General features: G+C 38.7%; 1 long non-coding RNA gene across 1 annotated transcript; it reads left to right on the top strand.

Moving 5' to 3' along the window:
• Positions 1–998: 998 nt before the first annotated feature.
• Positions 999–2996, top strand: LOC134479983 (uncharacterized). The gene is made up of 2 exons (XR_010054057.1): positions 999–1633; positions 2706–2996. It is a non-coding gene; the product is annotated as an uncharacterized LOC134479983 (long non-coding RNA).
• The last annotated feature ends 3989 nt before the right edge of the window (positions 2997–6985 follow it).

The raw sequence follows: 6985 nt of genomic DNA, 5'->3' as shown, positions 1-6985 counted from the left end.
CACAGTCCTCACCCAGTTCCTAGTCGTACAGTTGTTTGTTGTTTGTTTGTTTGTTTGTTTGTTTGGCTTAAGGTAGTCTCATTGAAAGATGGTGTGATTTGGGGTTAAGTAGCTCTGTGAGCAAATTCTTGCTATCAAGGTCACTGAGATTTTCAGCAGAGACCTAAGTCACTGGGACGCTGTCACCTGTGTGTCAGACTAGAATAAGAATATCTACCTTTTAGCACTGCATGCTGTAAGAGCTCAGTAGGGTATAAAGGACATTTCGAATTCAGTGCTTATTCAAAAGGTTGAATAAATGGTGGTTACACTTTAGTATAATGAGATGCCTAAGAGAGCGAGACACTGGGGGCTGTTTGTAATGGGAAAGTCCATGCAATAGTTGAGAGTATAATTAAAAATGACAGAGTTGGGAAAGAGAGTAAGCAAACAGAAAGACAAAACGCTAAAATAAATAATAAATAAATAAAGGCACTTAGCAGCCAAAAATGTGCACATAATACTTTTCTTACTTTTGAGTGGTTCAAACAAGAACAAACTTGCCATAGCGAATGAAAAAAAAAAAAAATAACAAGCAACGTTATAAAACTCTAGAGAAATGAAGCAAAAGAAATCAAGTAAACCAGATTAAATATGGAACTTTTGCCAAAGAGCAATTGAGTAATGCAGAGAGAAATATATACTCATCAACATCTCTGAGAAGTCTTGAGAGGAAGACAAAATCAAAGCGGGGGTGGCAGGAAAAAAGAGCAGCAACACAAACAGACAAATGACCCATTTGGAAAGCTGATTGTTGAAGTCAGTAGAGCACACACCTACTTTTCCATGTGGACAGAAAAAAGAGATCCCTGGATAGGGAAAACGACACACAAGTTAGAAAGCAGTTTAAAATTCTCCAGTTAAGACAGTATATTTATTTAAGCAATAAATGGTGTGTGTGTGTGTGTGTGTGTGTGTGTGTGTGTGTGTGTACATGCGTGAGTCTTTGTTTACAGATGCAAAGAATTTGGGCATTGGACACGGCGAAACGACTCCATTTCCTTTGAAACTTCTTTATCTTTGGTATAGAAATGAGAAACTTGTTTCTTTATTCGTCCTCCTAATCAGAAAAGATAAACATGGAATCAACAGTTAGAACAGCCGTCTTCACAAGGAAAAAGATACGTATCGATTTCTGACAGCCAAACAAACTATTTCCAGCCACCCATGAAAACAACCTAAAATTCACTGAGACAATTCTTCCACTTCCATAACAAAGGAATGCCTGTCCAGGGACCGCAAGTCGCAAGGCAAACATTCTTGTCCCCACTCAACGATTGCAAGGAAGCAGCTGCTTCTCAGTAAGTTTTCTTACTTTTTTCCTCCCTTTCTAAATTCAACAACATCACCCAACCACTTTTCTTAGCTGTTGCATGGCCCGGAGTTTGTGTCTGTATGCCCTTGTGTTGGAGAAACATCCCATGAGTAAACTTGTCACGCACCCTTAACACCGAGCTGCCGCACCTGCAGCTGAAGCCAGTTCCCTACTCAGCTTGCAGCGCAGTGACACAGGCTGGCCACATTGCCACTAAGCACTAACTTCTCATGCACAGAGACAGAAGAAAACCTTTTCAGAACTGTGGCAAGCCAAGAGGTAAATGTTTCTGTTTCTTTCCTTTGTTTTGCTTTTTACAAGAAACAAATATGCCCATATGGGAAAGATAGCTGGGCAAAGGGCTTGTGTGTGTGTGTGTGTGTGTGTGTGTGTGTGTGTGTGTGTGTGTTTCTGAATTAAAATTGGTAAGTCAGGAAATAAAATAATTTACAACCTAAGAAAAAAAGGTTAAAAACTGTGGCTAAAATAAATGTAGATAGTAAACTGATCGATGATGATAGATTGTGTAGTTCATGTGTTTTTATTTATTTTACTTCTTAATTCTTAAATTTATTATTTCTGTGTATATGATGTTCACATGGTCATATGTACTACAATTTTTCTGAGAAGATGAGAGGAAAACTTTAGCACTTTTGTCTGAGTTCAGAGGATCAAACACAGTTTGTCAGCTTTGTGAAATAAGTTTCTTTACCATCCCTCTGATTCAGTCCCGATTTTAAAAATGAAAGCTTCATGCAAAGTGAATGAAATATCTTTATGATAAACAAAAAAGGCTATGCTGGTAAAGATTGCACAGGAATTAAGGAACAATCAGAAGTAGAAGGTAGACTTTTTTAATCTTGCTTGCAACTCGACATTGGAAAGGGCTGTGCAGCACATCTGTTCTAAATGATCACTTCTAATATTTTATAAAAGAAGATAGCTGAAAAATTTTGGACAAGATCGCTACTGACAACTGGAAACAAAGTGTACCCAGGTGGTGGGTCTCGTCTGTGGCAATATATTTTTCTGTCTGACCAATTGAATATAGCCATAAAGGGAATAAAACCCCATGTAATCTCCAGCAGTGACAATTTAATCAATTGTGTAAGAGAGAAAAGAAGCAGAGTCCCCCTAATTTTAATATTTGCATATTTTATTTTTGCACTGGGGAGTAGAGATTGTGTTTAGCAATTGCTTTCCATTCTGTTTTTTAACATTTTTTTTTTTTTTTGGAAAAATGTTTACAGTGGTAAAGATGATTGAAGCAAACAAATCTAGTAGAGAAGGGCTTCTGCTTCTGGAGTTAAGTATTTAATACAACATGCTTTTTGTGATATTTTCCCCACAGAGGATGTATGTGCCAAACATGGCTTGCAAACTCCCAATCTGGGCACCTGCCTTCGACATTCAGAGATCCACCCTGGAGACAGCGCAAAGTGATGGGGAATATACTGACATGGGAGCCTCGTCTTGCTAATATTTCCTAAGATGTATATCTGACTATCTGACGAACTACATCTGCTTCAAGCTAAGGTTTCTAAAATGGTTCACAAACACAGGAGTCATTTTTACAGGGTTATAGCAAACCAGTAAGTATAATAAAATTAATAAAATCCCATTTTTCCTAGAATTGACAAAATATGTTGTTGCTTATGATGTGATAATACATTCTGGGACAGATTTTTTTTTTAAGATAAATAAGATGCAAGCAATTTGAACTCATCGTGAGTGACTGTTCCGTTGCTCCCATGAGTATATTAACAATCTCATCAAAACAGTGTTGGATGTGCGCTGCTGGAGCATGGAGAGCTACGTCTTTTTGAGCCAGTGCATGTTACCTTTGCTGTGAAAGTTCCAAACCTGTGTTGAGCAGTTTAAAAAGAAGATCACAATAGCTTCTACTTGATTAGTGATTTAGAATCTCCCAGTAAAAACTGAATTAAGCTGACATTTCGCCAAAGGAAAAAAATAACATAATTATTTGGATTCTATACAATCTGAGACAAATGATTAAACAAAGGGTTTTAGAGGCTCCGTGTATTAAATTCAGTCTAGGAATATAATTTTACAGGCACATAGGTACATGTGCATTTGTCTGTAGAGGTCAATGTGTTATAAAAATTTCTAACCAAATCCCATGGTAAGTAACCAAGTGTGAAACTAGGGAAAGACAGCCACACATTTTACCCAGACACAGAACAGATTGCCTTTTGTCCACGAAAAGCACGCCAAGCAAAGAACAGGGCCACTGTGATGTAACAGGTATAAACCCCTTTGGGAATAAGCATAGGTTAGTATTAGATCCAAGCATGGGCTATGTCAAACTTAGAGTAAGTTCTTGATATCTAAATCTATATTCAGATGCTCATCATTTAAGGAAGGTCACATGTGAGAGAATGTATGACCCAAGGGTTACACCTTCAAGTTAGCCTAGTTTCCTTAAAACATGGCAAGAGCTGATGGATCCCTAACACCACCTGCTCTGTGGGGAAATACGACCAAGGCTGAGCACGTTCTCTGAGCACACAGAGAAAACTGAATTTGCAAGGTGTGCCTGGAAACAGAGATATTGTGTTTGGCCTGAACACACACAGTCTTTAACCATGGTAGCTAGGTTGATACTTAACCAATCAACCATATCTAATACCTTTCATAGCACCCAAGACTCATCATTGCCTTCTCTTCAGACAAACTGACAACACTGAATTTAGTCGGTGCCTCGAGGAGCTTGAACTACCTGGGAGGTGTACACTACACAACTACAAATTCGGAAGAGGAATATCAATCTGTAACCCAGTTTTTAAAGTTATTTCAGAAGCAATACTTCAAATTGAATGCACTGAAATAGGCCTTGCATTAAAAATGAAGAGTTGACAGGTGTCAGAATAAGGATGGAGGCACAACTAAATAATGTGTATGTATGTATGTATGTATGTATGTATGTATGTATGTATGTATCTATGTATGTATCTATGTATTTATTTGGGAATTAGTAACCCAGGTGATTCTTTCAGATTGGGACTGGATCCTGATAATTCTCAAGCTTGAAATGATTGACGTAGAGTCTGAGAGATATGGAGCTGCCAAAGGAGTGATACATTTGATTGGATATATGTATTTAGAATGTACGTAAAGATACGAGTGTGCACACATACACACATGCAGGTTTGTAACCTCACCTTTGAGATTTCACTGCTTCCTGTTGGACTTGATACCATAGCAAATGTGTGAACGTAAAAATTCGCACCCTCCTTCTCTTTGGTTCTTAGCAAGTATTTCTATCTCAGTGCTTTCCAGAACAATTTCTTCATGTATAAACTTAGTTTTAGTGTTTTTCAATGTCAAAAACCTAAGAAATGTAGCATCAAAACAATGGAACTCTTCCAGTGGAAATATTCTCTCTCTTTTTTCGTTTTTTTTTTCAGCATTTTTTCTTACCATACAAATTATTCCTCAAAGCAACTAAAGTCCAACAGATAAGGCGTGTGTAGATCATTCAAAAATACTAAGGAACCAAAGCTCCGTGTATGTAGTTTCCACGAACTTAGTGGTATTTATGAGCATGGAGAGCCCAGCTGGCTGAGTTGTACACCTGTGGAAATAACATTGGCTCCCCACAAGATACTCTTGATTTAAAAAATAACACTTCATGTTATTATCCACTGTAAAGGAAACGATACTGTGACATTTTACACTTGATTTTGGAAGCCTATTAGGATAACAGCACTCACTTGTTTACAATGACTATTTTCTTCCCAAATATATCCAGAGATTTGCTTTGAACCATTGGAAGCTATTAAAAATTTTGGTTCAAACTTTTCTCCAGATCTCACCTTTTCTTTTAAGATAAGAAGCTAGAAAGTTTCTGATCCCCTGGAGCTAGTTGTGAAGCGTCCAACACCAGCGCTCAGAACCAAGTTCATAGTTGGCCTCACTCTTCCTTTTAAAACAAAATTGTCTTAGAATCTGGATGCCTTACAAATGTCTCAGACACAAGAGGGAAGATGCCCAATGACACAAGGGAAATGCAAATTACTGAAGGAACCAAATTGTCTCACAACTCTCTCTGTGTCTGCCTCTCCATCTCTATCTCTGTCTGTCTGTCTGTCTGTCTCTGCCTCTGTCATTGTCTTCCCATCTCTATCTCTGTCTGTCTGTCTGTCTCTGCCTCTGTCATTGTCTTTCCATCTCTATCTCTGTCTGTCTGTCTGTCTCTGCCTCTGTCATTGTCTTTCCATCTCTATCTCTGTCTGTCTGTCTGTCTCTGCCTCTGTCATTGTCTTTCTTTCCATCTCCATCTCTGTCTCTCTGTCTCTGTTTCTATCTCTGTGTGTCTGTCTCTTCTTTATCTTTCTCTGTGTCTGTCTCTCTGTCTCTGTCTCTGAGTGTATGTGTGTTTGTCCATGTGTGTTTCTGTGTATGTATGTATGTATGTATGTGTGTATGTATGTGTGTATGTATTATGTGTGTATGCATGCATGTATGTATATATGTAGGCTAGCATGAATGGTTTATTTTCAAGCACTCTTTCAAGTATCTTTTGGAATATGTCTTTCGTTGATAGAGGATACCAGTTCAGCTAGCCTGGCTGGCCAGCAAACCCCAAGGATTTTTCCAGTCTGTTTTCCCGGTGCTTGATTGCAGACATGTCCGTGTGTTTTGTTGGTGCTAGAGTTTCAGTGTCAGGTCTTCTTGTTTTTACAGAAAGCAGTTTATCAACCAAGCCACCTCCCCTACCCTTAGCTCATCACTGCTAAGGCCAACATAATGGAGGTCAAAACATATTGTTCTTAAGTCTACAAAGACTAACCATTTATTTTCCCCTCTTTTTGTCCAAAAAAAAAAAAAAACAGACATGCATAAATCAATCAAAAGCCAATAGCTGGGAAAAAAAACTATTGGTAATGTGGGATATAATTGCCATCAGTTCAAGGGATGATTAAAAAATAAATGTGCTCATACCGTCCTCTCAACGGCTGTGTCCCCCACAGTCCAGTGCCTGCGACTCACTATCATCCTCCAGTCTATTCTTGGTTGTGGATTCCCCTGTGCTCCTTGTGCACTTTAAGTTTAATTTTGCATTTAAAAACTCAATTGGCTCATCTGTTAAGCATTAAGCAGCTCCCTTTTGAGCCACAGGGGGAGCCCTGGGAAAACCCACAGCTGCTAGAACATGGAAAATGGGTTTAAAAAGCAAAACCATTTTGGAACTTTAAAGCATTTTAGCAGCCGTGAATTTCCCACTTCTTACCCCCCAAATGGTTCATCTGTTTAACTTTTATCTGGTATTAGAAAGCACAAGCCAGAGCATTAAATAGCCCTCAAATGAGTTTTTGCTTAGTACAAAATGAGAGTAAAAGCTGAGGCAGCCATGTGGGAAGATCTCAGAGAGCTATGGCCTGAAATACCTTTAAGCATATTCCCCCTCCAGTCACAGACATGCTCCTGAAGCTCAGTCATGCCTGCCGACATCTAACCTTTCTTCTCACTTGGACGCTCACCCACACCCACCCCCAAAGGGAAGAAAAACTCTAAAACAAACAGCAAATCCCACAGTATAAATGACAATAACAATGTTGCAAAGTTAATAGGCTGAGGGTATTAATGAAAAGCTCAATCAGGATTTTT

The sequence above is a fragment of the Rattus norvegicus genome, chromosome 8, assembly GCF_036323735.1.
Source record: "Rattus norvegicus strain BN/NHsdMcwi chromosome 8, GRCr8, whole genome shotgun sequence".
NCBI lineage: Eukaryota > Metazoa > Chordata > Mammalia > Rodentia > Muridae > Rattus > Rattus norvegicus.
This window is presented reverse-complemented; position numbering and strand designations above follow the sequence as displayed.